Source organism: Cricetulus griseus, chromosome 5 (genome assembly GCF_003668045.3).
Source record: "Cricetulus griseus strain 17A/GY chromosome 5, alternate assembly CriGri-PICRH-1.0, whole genome shotgun sequence".
In the NCBI taxonomy this organism is placed as follows: Eukaryota; Metazoa; Chordata; class Mammalia; order Rodentia; family Cricetidae; genus Cricetulus; species Cricetulus griseus.
Window position 1 is genome coordinate 146,741,841 of NC_048598.1, and position 13,746 is coordinate 146,755,586.

Here is a 13,746-nt window from a genome sequence, read left to right on the forward strand (position 1 = left end):
AGTTGTAAATGTTCTTTATAATTCTGGCTATTAACCCTTTATCAAATATGTGGTTTGCAGATTGTTTTTTTCCAAGTTGTTTGGTTGCCTTTCTTGCCTTTTGAGTTTGTTCATTTTGGTTTTATAGTATACATATTTGATGCGACAAAACAAGAACAAAATCTTACTAAAACTTGTGTCAAGTAGCTGTCCTCATATGTCTCTCCAGAACGTAGATTTATCCACTTTGAGAGTTTTGTTGTTATTGTTGTTGTTGGTGGTGGTGGTGGTGGTGGTGGTGGTGGTGGGTGTGTGTGTGTGTGTATGTATGTATGATAGAAAATACATGTCTCATTTCATTAGTTTGCATGTGGAAATCTAAGTTTCCCATCCTGTTCATTGAAAAAGATTATCCTTCCTCACATGCATTATTGGCATCCATAGAGAGACATTTGTACTTATTTACACATTCTCTCTTCTGTTACCTCAGTCTACACATCTATTCTTATGACAGTACCATCCTGACTACAATATTGTGGGGGGGTGTCTTCATTTTATCCATGAATTCTGGTTCATTTTTAATACTGGCCCTTGTTATTTCCTGAATTATTAGTGTCAGACAATAAGCATGTCTTTTTATGTTAGAGTACTTTAGACATCAGAAACAGGATTTTTTCCTCAAAAGGAAAAAAAAAAAAAAAAAAAAAACTTTCTCTGACTTTCAACTACCTCCTTTTCTACCCAAGGCAGACAATAGACACTAATCAGCTTCTTCTTGCCTTGGAAGTAGCCATAGGTCAATTGTCTTGACATGACTTGTCTGCAAGTAAATTGTAAGATCCCCATTTCAGAAGAGCTCTCACTCCATACCCATAGGAAAGGGGTGCTTCACACAAAGACCAAGAAGAAGCAGCCGACAGCCTCTGCTGAGTTCTCCCACTCCATCTGTTCACATTACTCATATTCTTAGTCCAGTGACATTTCTACAGTGCTTCAGTAGTCGCTGAACAATGTTCAGACAGTTTCTGGATAGCCAAACACACAGGGCTTCCTGGAGAATGGCATTGCCAGACACAGCATGGAAGCTCCACACCCCTTCTTAGCCTGCACATTTGTGGTGCCTAATCTTGATTGTCAGCTTGACTTGATTTGGAGAAAGCACTCTGGAAGCATTTAACTAAGGAGGGAAGACTCGCACCTCCCCAAGTGTGGGTGTCATCATTTTCTAGGCTGGAATCTCAGACTGAAAAAAGTTAAGTGCAGGTATTTCTTTCTCTCTGCTTTTTGGTCAGCACTGCAGATCAAACCACTCTGCAGATAAACTTATTCCTCAGTTCATTTCCTCTCACACTCTGTCTTTCCCCCATTACTCTCTGCCTCTATAATTTGCCAAGTCTAGAAGTATAAAAATAGGAGCATACAATATCTCCTTTGTATTTTTGTACTTTGTCCTTTTGTACTGTCTTACTTAGCTAAATGTTTTTAAGGTTTCATGTGTGTTTTAGCACATCAGAATTTCATTCCTTTATATGGCCAGATATCTAATTGTAGGTATGTACTTCATTTTGTTTATCTGTTGATAGACATTTGGGTTGCTTCCACCTCTTCACTATTGTAGATCAAAATGCAGTGAATATTGACCTACTATTTAGATGCTGGTTTCTTTTAATTCTTTTGGCTATATACCTAGGAATAACATTGTTGGGTTATGTACACACTATGTTGAGCTTTCTGAAATGTTCAATATCAGTTGCACCACTTTACATCCTTGTCAGGCATGCACAATGGTCCCAACCTTTCCATATCATCAGCACTTGCTAATTTGCATCTTCTTAGAAAAAACTATAGACATCCTAATAGGTGCAAAGTAGTTATTTTGTTTGTGTTAAGGTAGAATTTATCTGTCTATCCCAGGCTTTTCTTGAACTCACTGTGCAGCACATGGTGGCCTCAAGGCTTATAGTCTTCCTTCTTCTCCATTCTTCCCCCCATGTCTGTCTCAAAGTGGCTATTTCCTTGTAGTTTCAATTCACATTTCTGTAACAACTGATGATAGTGAACATCTTGTCTTATATATACTACTGACCAATTGTTTATCTGCTTGGAAGAAATGTCTATCCAAGTCCTTTATCATTTCTTCATATTTTTCTTATGTCATTTTAGCTCTTTATATGTTATAGATATTAATCCCTTATCCGATATATGATTGCTCAATATTTATGGACTCCAATTTAATTTTTTTCTTTCCTTTGCTTTTAATGTCAATCCAAGAAACCATTGCCAAATCTACTATAATGGAGATGTTTCTCTATTTTCTTCAGAGAGCTTTATAGTTCTTAGCATTTAAGTTGTCTATTTCTACTGAGCAGGTTGTAGAGTGTGGAGTGAGATACAGAGTGGCATGTAAATGCCCACTCTTTTCATCACTATTTGAATAGAAACTGCTGTATTCTAGTTCATTAGTTTGCATGTCTGTCCTTACACCAGTTTCACACTGTTTTGATGGCTATTACATTCTAATTTTGACTCAAGAAGTATGAATCCTCCAGCATTTTTCAGGATTGTTTTGGCTTTGAACATCTCTTGAAAGCTTTAGAATTGATTTTCTGTTTCTATTTCAGAATCTATTGAAATTCTTCTTTCCTTTCTAATTACCATGTGTAAAGTAAGGGGTTTAATTACAACATTTCCATTCATACATATAATGTACTTTAGTCCCTCTGTTACATTGTTGGGATTTTGATAGAGATACATTGAATCTGTGAACAGTGTCAGGTAGGATTAATAAATATTGTGCCTTTGGGGCTTTTATTGCATTTTAGAATTTATTTTGTGTATGGGGATGTCACACACATGGAGGTCCTCAAGAATCCACTCTCTCCTTCCATCATGTGTGTCCCACTGGTGCAACTTGGGTCAGGACTTGGCAACAGGAGCTTTTACTTGCTGAGCTACCTTTCTGGCCTGGTGTGTGTGTGTGTGTGTGTGTGTGTGTGTGTGTGTGTGTATGTGTGTACAAATGCTTGCCTGAATGCCACAGTGTATGTGGAAGGTGGAGGACAACTTGAGGGAGGGAGTGCTTTCCTTCCACCATCTAGATCCTCAAAGTTGAACTCAGGTTGTCATGCTTGACAACAGGTATCTCACCTGCTGAGCCATCTTACTAGCCCCTTCTAATTTTTTAATGTAATTATATGGTAATAGTTTTTAAAACTTTTATAGTATAGGCATGTGCATTACTGCTAATAAGTATTGTTGAAGAAATACTCAGCTTAAGTCAGCCTTTTTTACTTAAGGCAATTTTAAAGGATTTGTCTGTCTTAAAATCCAACAGAAAGTGATATAAATATAATTTCATAATGCAGAATTGCTACTCTAAACCTCCCTTTCATAGAAATCAAAAATAAAAACATACTGTTTTTTCATACACTGATTTCCCTTTTTCTTTATTCTCTATGACGTTTCCTGTTAATATGCTCTTCAAGCATCCTAATAATATTTTTTCTCAATAGTAGCTTTATATTTTAGTTTTATTATAATGTCACTTTATTTTTAACAGGTTAAATGTTTAAACAATCATAGAAGCTAGTTGTCTTACACTAGTTCTTCTTAATAAAAAAAATCACTTTCTGTATTGGTATTTTTTCTCCCGAATTTAATAAATTCCACATTAGTGGTAATAAGTTGAGGCCTAGAACATGTCCTATTACAAATGAACAATTGGATTTCATTAGGTTGTCCCCCCTGTCCTTTGTACATATATCTTCAGGTGTGTTAATCCATTCAGTAGACACATTAATGAGCAGTGGTTGCGGTGTAATATTGGAGGAAGTAAAGCTTGTTGACCTCAACATGGAGTTTAATACCTCTAATTAAATTAGATAGTCCACAGTCAGTATAAAGAAATAGCTATGCCTCTGGCAAGCTAGAATTATTTATGACTCTGCTTCTATGTTTTAAACTTGATTGGAGAAAAGTCATTTATATCCATTTTATAAAAACTAATTTTAGGTTCTGACTTTTTATTTTAAATATTATGTGGTAGTTTTGTAAATTATTTTTAAACATTTTATTTTCTCAAAATGCAAAATCAATGTCCCTGGATCCATTTAGACTATAACAGTTTTTTTTTTTTTATGTGTGTGAAGTGAAGGTCTTTCAAAGCTCAAGGTAATAGCAGAATTTTGTAACATAGACTATACTTTTTGAACAAATTAACCATTCAATCTGGTAAAGTCTTGCTTAGAAATATTATGCCACTGTATCAAAAATCCTGATATAATCCCAGTCCAAGCCATCTGTTCTATAAATTATTTCTACCTGAGAGAGATTGATGGAAAATGGTTAAAAATAATTTCCACTTAACTGACTGTATTCACCCCTAAAAATCAAAAGCGCTGCAAGCATTGGTGTAAAGTGCTGAGAGGAGCCGCTCTCATCTCCTCTGTCTCCTCGTTGCAGCCACTTGCTGACACTCTGCTGCCAAGGTAGCTGAATCATCCTTTTAGAAGTCTGATGAAGATCAAGTTGAGATCATTGTAGAATACTTAGTTGGACTCTCTAGGCTATCTTTCATTTCCTGAACCCCCCAAAAGAGGAAAAAGAAGTACTCTGTTTAAGTCAGTTTCCTCTGAAATACTATTAGTGTAATGGACAACAGGTCATGTCTTAAAACTTGATCACAATGGTTTCTCAATAAATGGGTCTTAAAAACTCTACTTGGTCCAGTTTTTATTTCAGATCTATTTTATTTTAATCTTAAAATAAAATTAGCATGTGCGAGACTTCCAAAAAAACTACAAGCTAAATAAAGTCTGAAAAATTAATTTTGAAAACAATTTTATGGAATGAATGCAAAAAGGTTTTATTATTTCAGTAAACGTGGGGTTAATAACATAATTGATGGATGCTACAGAATTATCCCAGTATGCTTTCTGTTGCTGTGATAAACTCCATGATTGAAAGCAATGTGAGGGGGAAAAGGGTTTATTTGGCTTAAATGAACTGGTTACAGTTCACCATTGAGGGTGATAGTATCCATAGTGGGCTGGGCCCTCCCACACCAATTACTACTCAAGAATATGCCCCATAGATGTGTCCACAGGCCAGTCTGATGGGGTGTTTTCTCAGTTGATGTTCCCTCTTCCCGGCTGACCCTAGCTTATGTCAAGTTGACAAAAGCTAATCAACACAGAAATTCTCCTTGTAGTTTCAGATCAAAATATAACAATTAATGTCACAAATTCTATTCAACATCATGTTTTCTCCATAACCCCAGCTTTTTTAAGTGTACTCCTAATGACAAAGATAGAGAGTAGAAATAATATCAGTAGTTCCATGCCAGCTCTTCTTACCACCATGAACAGCATGATCTGGGTAGGAAAGCAGTAGCTTTTCATTGCACACCACAGACAACTTAACCCCAGTGTCCTCCGCCTGCTTTGACCACCTTCCTACTTAGATCTCTCATCATCTCCCCTGTCATCTTCTGACTCATTTACCAACCTTATTTCACTATGCTAGTCTTACACCAAATCAAGTCCAATCACATAGCTGAGGCTCAGTCTGCATTTTTTTTTCTTCAAGTTTCTTCATTCTCACTGTTCTGTTATCACACTTACGTGACTGTTTCTCAGTAAGATCTTCCCAGCTCATTCTAGCTAAAGAACCCCCTCTACTCAGGAACACTATCACTTTGCCCTATATTGCCTTTTTAAATCTGTGTGGTGTGTGTACGCACATATGTGTGCACACTGGCAGTGCCTACCACACATGCACAGACACATCAGAAAACAACCTCAGTCCTCACCTTCAACCATGATTGAGATGGGCTCTCTCATTTTGCTGCTGTGTACACCTGGCTAGCTAGCTGGCAAGCTCCCAGCTTTCTAGGGTTCTGGGAGTCTGGACTCATGTCCTCATGCTTACCTGTCAATCTCTGCCCCCTAAGTCATCCCCTTACCTTAGTATTATTTTCTTTATAGCACTTATCACTGTGTAAAGTTATCATATTTGCTTATTTTATTTTTATTAAAATTTTTCATTACATACATAATATCTTTGTCAAAATAGTTTCTCTGAGTAGCTCTCTGGATGTCCTGGAACTCACTCTGTAGACCAAGCTGGCCTCAAACTCAGCGGTCCACCTGCCTCTGCTTCCCAAATGTTGTGTTAAAGGCATGTGCCACCACCAACTGGCTACAATATATTTCAACCCTGTTTCCCCCTTCCCAAACTCCCTCCCAGATCCTCCCCACCTCTCTATCTAACCAACCTCATGGTCTTTCTCTCTCTCAAAAAACAAGCAAACAAATTAGAAAACAGTAAAAAGAAATCCAAATAAAATTTAAAACACACACACACACACACACACACACACACACACACACACACAAACAAACCATAGAGTCCATTCTGCATAGGCAACTACTCCTGGGCATGGATTCTATCTTGAAAGTATGATTAATATACCCAGTGTAATTCCACTGGGAAAAACTGGTTTTCCCTCTCCCAGAAGGTATCAATTCCACTATTTGCTTATTCTTTATGTATTTATCTGACTCCTCATGTATATACACTATATCAAGGTCATGAGGACCTTAATGTTCTTAATATTGTATTAAGAAAAGATGTTCTTAATATTGTATTTCTTAAATATTGTATTTCTAGAACCTATAACTAAGTCTATTGGTGTTTAATAAACAAAAAAATTACTGAAGCTTCATAGTCACAAATCAAAAAGAATTTTATACATATGTATGTATGTATGTGTGTATGTATCATTATAATGATTGGTGTAGCATATTTAGATAAATGCCATACTTAGATATTTCTGCTTCTTTATTAGGTATTTGTGTAATGTTAGAGTATAATTTCCATGGTAATCATTCTGTTGGCTTCCTACTAGCCAGCAGTAATAGTGGTACCACCTTATACTGAAGCACAGAACTAGGTCATACTGTGTTTGTTGCTTTTAAGAATTTTTTTCTTCTTGGGACTGGAGAGATGGCTTAGTGGGTAAGAGCACTTGCTGCTCTTCCCAAGGACCAGAGTTCTGTTCCGAGCACCCACATCATGTGGCTCGCTACTGTCCTAGTTCCAATGCCTCTGGCTTCTGCAGGCACTGGCAATCATGCACATACGTGAACTCACACAAATACATGTAATTTAAAATAATAAAAAATTAATCTCCGAAAAAATAACTTTTGTTTGTATTTTGGAGACAGGATTTCTCTGTGCAGCCCTGGTGGTCCTAGAACTCTCTTTGTAGATCAAGATGGCATTGAATTCAGTGATCCGCCTGCCTCTGCCTCAAATGCTGGGAATTCAAGGTGTAGGTCACCACACCCAGTTAAAAGAAACTTTTCTTAATTGATTTATATGAATGATCCACATAGCAAATGATTATATGAAGATATTATGTGGACTGTAAAATTATATATGATACTCAGGGTGCTGAGGCAGGAAAATTGCCAGAAGTTCACTTTGAGGCCAACCTGGGTTACATAGTGAGCTATGGGTGAGTGAATTAATGAGAATTGGAGCAGTAAGAATCCTGTCTGAATTTCTTCACAGGTGCTGTTTCTGCTTCCATGGGTGCTTTAACTTTTAGTTTAAATATTAACTTGTATGAATACTTCCACTTTTAGTGAAAATGCCATTATAGACTGGTGTCCTTTGCTATTTGTATTCAGAGAAAAGTGTTTGGAACGTTGTCTGTAACTTATTTGTTGTTTGTTTGCTTATTTTACTGTGTCTTTTTCATGGACCCCAAAGCTTTGAGGTCAGAAATGGAATCTGTTAGCCCTCCTCAGAGCATTTGCAAAAGCTAGCACAGTGCATCAGACAGCTTTCAAGGTCATGTCTAGTAATGGGAGAAAGAAGGTAGGTTGAAAAGAAGTAAGGGGGGATAAAAGAGATCAGATCTTTTAAGAATTCATGAATTATTTCAGGTATGTGGATGTAATATCTAACTCAGAGCAACTGTAGAGGAAATAGGAAGGAAAAAAAAAAGTGAACACTTTTCAAATGAAGAGCTTGGTAGAGGTGTAGTGATGAAACCAGTAGGATCGGAAAAGGCTCTGGTTTTGATTGAGAGAGTGTAATTAATTGGTACCTACTTTTAACAGAAATGGGTGCATTGGGTCAGGCAGTGGTGGCATACACCTTTGAACCCAGCACTTGGGAGGCAGAGGCATGTGGATCTCTATGAGTTTGAGACCAGCCTAGTCTAAAAGTGAGTTCCAGGACAGCCAGAGCTACACAGAGAAACCCTGTCTCAAAGAGAGGGAAGAGGGGATGAGAAGAGAGAGAGAGAGGTCAAAAGGCAAACTAACTTATAAGACAGAAATAGTTCCTCTACATGATTTCTACTCCCCAACACCATTGTATAGCACTAAGGGAGTAAAGCATTAACTCCAGGTCCCTTGTTGATTAAAAAAAAAATGTGTTGTACTGCCATAAAGTGGGTGTTTTAGTTATTTTCTACTACTGTAAAAAATGCTGGGGATTGGATAACATATAAGCAACAGTTTCTTCTCATAGTAGTAGGGGCTGGCAAGATCAGGAGGCTGTCATATCAGTGCCTGTTGAGGAGCCACTAACCTGTTCACAGATGACTGGGCTGCTCACAATAGCCACATGTGCTGAAAGTGGCAAGCAAGCTCTTTGAAGTGTGTGTGTGTGTGTGTGTGTGTGTGTGTGTGTGTGTGTGTGTGTGTGAGTGTATATATGTGTGTGTGTGTGTGTGTGTGTGTGTGTGTGTGTGTGTGTGTGTGTGTGAGGAGAGAGAGAGAGACTAGCACCTTTAAAAATTTTGTAATTACCTCTCCAAATCCCTACCTTGTGGGTCCTAAACTCCTAATACCATTACAGTGGAGGCTAGCATGCAACCTTTAGGAGAATGTATTTGTCTTTAACAGTGGGCAAACATCTCATTTTACAAAGGGGTGTAAAACAGGCCATCCCTCTGAAAATACTAACATTCATGAACTCCAGCAAAGTAGGATTATTAAGCAGATGGCTTGTGAGCACTTAGATAATGAGGTGGTGATCACTTGGACCCACTGTAAGTTCAGCACAACTAATCACATCAAACTGAATTTGTTTTAATAGGATTACTAAATCATGGCCAACCATAGACTGTGTGAAGTTTTTGTTGTGTGTAAGTTGAAGCAATGTGGCCTTAATAGTTTGGTGTGTATGATGATGACTGTTGCATAATCATATTCAGAACACCAATGCTTTAACAAGAGAAACATATTGCAAAGTGGTTCAAGTTTGGGTTCTGGAACCAGGTTGCCTGGATTTAAGTATTGTTTCTGTCACAGCTTTTTTTAAAGGTTTTTTTTTTTCTTTTCTTTTCTTTTTTTCTATCTTAGTCAAACTTCATCCTTTAAGCTTCAATTGTTTATCTGGAAAAATAGTAACAGTACTGATTGTACTTGTCTTATAATTGTTGTGAAAAATGAAGTGAATTATCACAGAAATGTAGAATAGTATGGTCTTAAATAATGTGTAATAAATACCCTTAATAGCCGGACTTTGGTGGCTCACGCCTTTAGTCCCAGCACTAGGGAGGCAGAGGCAGGAGTATCTCTGTGAGTTCGAGGCCAGCCTGGTCTCCAGAGTGAGTGCCAGGATAGGCTCCAAAGCTACACAGAGAAACCCTGTCTCCAAAAAAAAAAAAAAAACCCTTAATAAATAAAAGGCATCTTTTTAAATGAAATGAAAATCTGCAATGACTCTCTTATGTAAACCATTTGGCATTTTTGTTCAGAACTTGAATGAAGACATAAGAATGTTAACTTAATGATAACTCTGATCTAAAAAAGAATGGGCCAGTGCACTGAATAGCAGAATCTGGCTAACAATAGACCCTAGCAAGCTTACAGATAACCTAGACTTGGCAGAGTAAAACTTAGTAAGACTACATCCTCTCTTTAAATGGAGCAATTGGTTTTGCCTGTTTAAAAGAACTTTGAAGGTGCCTCAATGGGTAGAGGAGCTTGCTTCCAAGCCTGGGAACCTAAGTTCAATCCCCTAGAAATATACATGGTAGAAGGAGAGAACCAGCTTCCAAAAGCTGCCCTCTGACTTCCACACTTATGCTGTGGCATATATGCGCACATATGATCATGCATGCATGTATATGTACACATATATACATATATACTAAATAAATGTTCTTTAAAATCTAGAAATTATAAATATTTTTTAGTTTTTTGAGATGAGGTAGTCCTGTATAACCCTTGCTGTCCAGAAACTCAATTTGTAGACCAGGATGGCCTTGAACTCAGAAATCCACCTGCCTCTGCCTGCCAGAGTTCTGGGATTAGAGGCATATACCACTATGCCTGGCAAGATTTTTTTATATCATTTATATTTTGAATTCTGTTTGACATTCCAACCAAAGTTCTCCCACCCACCCCCAGTGCACTCTTCCCCATGGGTAAGAGCTCTTATGAGGAGTCAACAAAGTCTGAGAGGGCCAAGCCCCTCTCCCATGTATTAAGGCCGAATATGGCATCCCACCATAGGGAATGGGCTCCAACAAGCTGCTTCATTTACCAGGTTTGTATTGTGGTCCTACTGCCAGTGGCCCCTCTGATAGTTGAAGCTTCCCAACTGTCTCCCACATACAGAGGGCCCTGTTAAAAAGAACTTTGCAGGGAAGAGTGTGAGTTGGCTAGCTGTTCAATAGTGCCATAAAAAGTTTCAGAAAATCATTTAGTGACAGTGGAAGAAATAGTCCTGTTAATGAGTTTGCTGTGTCAGGGCAAATATTGATATTCTATTCTATTCCAAATACAAGAAACATCAGTAAACTAAGAAAATAACCCAGGGAAATGACACTTTTAACCTGAAAAAAAAGTGAAGATATTAAAATGATCTTCAAATACCTGAAAAGATAAAGTATAGAACACAAGTTTTGGGTTCATTTGGTAAGGCCCATTTTTGAAGAACTAGTGTCAGAAAGGCAGGGTTTGCTTCATGTAAAGAATATTATGATGCAGAGAAGGAGAACTGATGAGCAGAGGGGTCCACACGAGGCTGGTGAAACCCACAGAAACAGCTGACCTGAACAATGGGGAGCTCTTGGCCCCAAGACTGATAGCTGGGAAACCAGTATGGGACTGATCCAGAACCCCTGAATATGGGTGTCAGTGGAGACCTCGGAAATCTATGGGGCTCCTTGTAGTAGATCACTACTTATCCCTAGTATAGGTGTGGACTTTGGAAACCCATTCCACATAGAGGGATACTCTGTGAGCCTAGACACATGGGATGGGCCTCGGCCCTATACCAAAGGATATGACCAACTCTGAAGGCCCCCTATGGAAAACCTCACCCTCCCTGGGGAGCAGAAACGGTATGGGATAGGTAGGGTGTTAGTTGGGAAGGAGGGGAGAGAGAGGGAACTGGAATTGACATGTAAAACGATCTTGTTTCTAATTCAAATAAAAAAAAATTAGAAAAATAATATTATGATAATTTTCACTCCTGAAAGGTATTATGGGCTAATTTTGAACAAGTGCACTCCAACTTTAAAAGGGTTAGAGCAGAGGTTAGATATCTACTCCTTGGAATACCACAGTTGAGGTATCGGAAAACGCAATTATACCTTTAGGGTATCTTCCAGTATTAACATTCTGTAGTGGATAAAGGACTTCAGTTCACACATGTTGACTTTCATTGCTTTTTCTTCGTGAATTAATACTAGCCATCTGAAGCCTATAGTACCATTAAATTCCAGAGTGATGTCAGTAGCAGTTGAAGTGAATTTAGAAGAATACTTTGGTTACCAGTCATTGTACAGACCTCTCCTGTATACACAGCAGTCTGGTGCTCTTTTAAAAATTGATTTGCACATAGGTTAATAACATATAACATAATAACATAGTTTGGGTATGGTAGTACATGCCTTTAATACAAATACTCAGGAGGCAGAGGCATGCTCTCTGTGTTCGAGGCTAGCCTCATCTTCATATGGAATTCCAGGTCAGCCAAGGCTATACAGAGAAACCCCGTCTCAAAAAATGAGCTAGAGAAAGAAAATCATATAGATAGGTGCTCCATTGAGAAATTTTAAAGTACAAGAAATAGTCTTTTAAGTCCTTAAGAAGAAAGAAAGAAATATAAAATAGTATAGAAGGTATTTGTACCAAATATAGACACACCTCATGTGTTTGCTAACTTGGCTTTTATTAGTGGTATTATGACTTTTGTCACCTTTTGATAACTAGAAAACGCTCTTTCAGAAACTCCCCAAATGTACAGTGATGATTAACAGCATCTCAGTTTCTCTTTATCCAGTATACTGCAGGTTTTAAAGTTAAAAATGTCATTATGACACCCTCAAACATTTATATTTTTAGCATTGGAATCTAAATAATAAAGGATTTTTTCCATGAAAGTTCTTCCTTTAAATATCAAATACATGTAGAATGATTTGTTGCTGTATATGTTTCTATGAAAAAAAATACATTATGACCAAAAAAAAAAAGTGTGTTCTTTTAATCTTCTGTAACAGAGCTTTAAATGCTATGTAAAAGATATTTGAAGACAACTTTGGTTAAAAGATAATAGTACAGTTGCCTTGTTCTCTTGTTTCTTTAGATAAGTGGCACTAGAAATTATAGATAATTTTGGCAAGAGTTCCAGGGTTAATGTAGCAGATAAATAAAAGGAATTTTCTGTAAATTGAGACCTGCATTATTTCAGTTGTCTTGTCTTTCCTAACCTAACTCATTTAATTTTAAAAAGTAAATACTTAAATTCTTCCTGACAGTGTGCTCAGCTTTTACTATCATTTATTACTTCAATTATACTTGATATCACTTAGAACAATCTGCCATTTGGAAATCTCAGGATAGCCTGGAGCTTAGTATTAGATCTGGCTGCTATTGTAACATGTACAGCATATGACATTAATGTATCAGAATTAGATTGGATCATCCCTCCTGGTTACATTTATTTCACATTTCTTTTGTATTCAGTTAACATAAACCTATTAGGGAAGCTGACACATGGGGATGGCTGTATAGGAAGGATATTTTTAAAGTATTTTGATTAAAAAATGAAAAATTATGCATTGTGCCATAGCTTTTCTGCATTGTGTAATCTCTCTCTCTCTCTCTCTCTCTCTCGCTCTCTCTCTCTCTCTCTCTGTCTCTCTCTCTCTGTCTCTCTCTCTGTCTCTCTCTCTCTCTCTCTCTCTCTCTCTCTCTCTCTCTCTCTCTCTCTCTCTCTCTGCTTTTTAGAAATGGAATAGTCTAAGTCTGCATTTATGTCATTCCTGTATGTATACACAGGTGTAAGAAGTTAATTCCTGGACTAGGGAAGGGCTACAAAGACCTTTTCAGAAATTGAACTTAACTCCTCTTTTTGTTTTAGTCAGACATTAAGTTCTTTGCCTGCCTTATAGCTTTTAATCCAAAAATTACATATATAAAAAATAAAAATCATTGTACATTAGCTCAGACTAGCTTTATTCTTCTTTCGTCTTCTAAACTTTCCCACCCACAATGTGTCTAGATACCCTGAAAGTCATGGGAAAACCAGTGTAAAGCGTCTACCAAACATAGACTCCCATGTTCCAAATATACTAGATGATGAAATTTTATAATAAAATTGAGGTTTATACTACAATCTCCATGAGGAAAACTCAGTAATATACTATGTTCATCTTTTAACAACTTACTAAAAACACAACTTTTAAGTGCTTTCCCTTCTTACAGTTTTAATTGTTATAACAAAACCCTCTCA

General features: G+C 37.3%; 1 protein-coding gene across 7 annotated transcripts in view; it reads left to right on the forward strand.

Annotated features, from left to right (window-relative positions):
* The window catches only part of Ralgapa1 (Ral GTPase activating protein catalytic subunit alpha 1), a 206,162-nt gene that overhangs the window by 150,804 nt on the left and 41,612 nt on the right, over nt 1-13,746 (forward strand). The gene's annotated exons all lie outside the window — the stretch shown is intronic.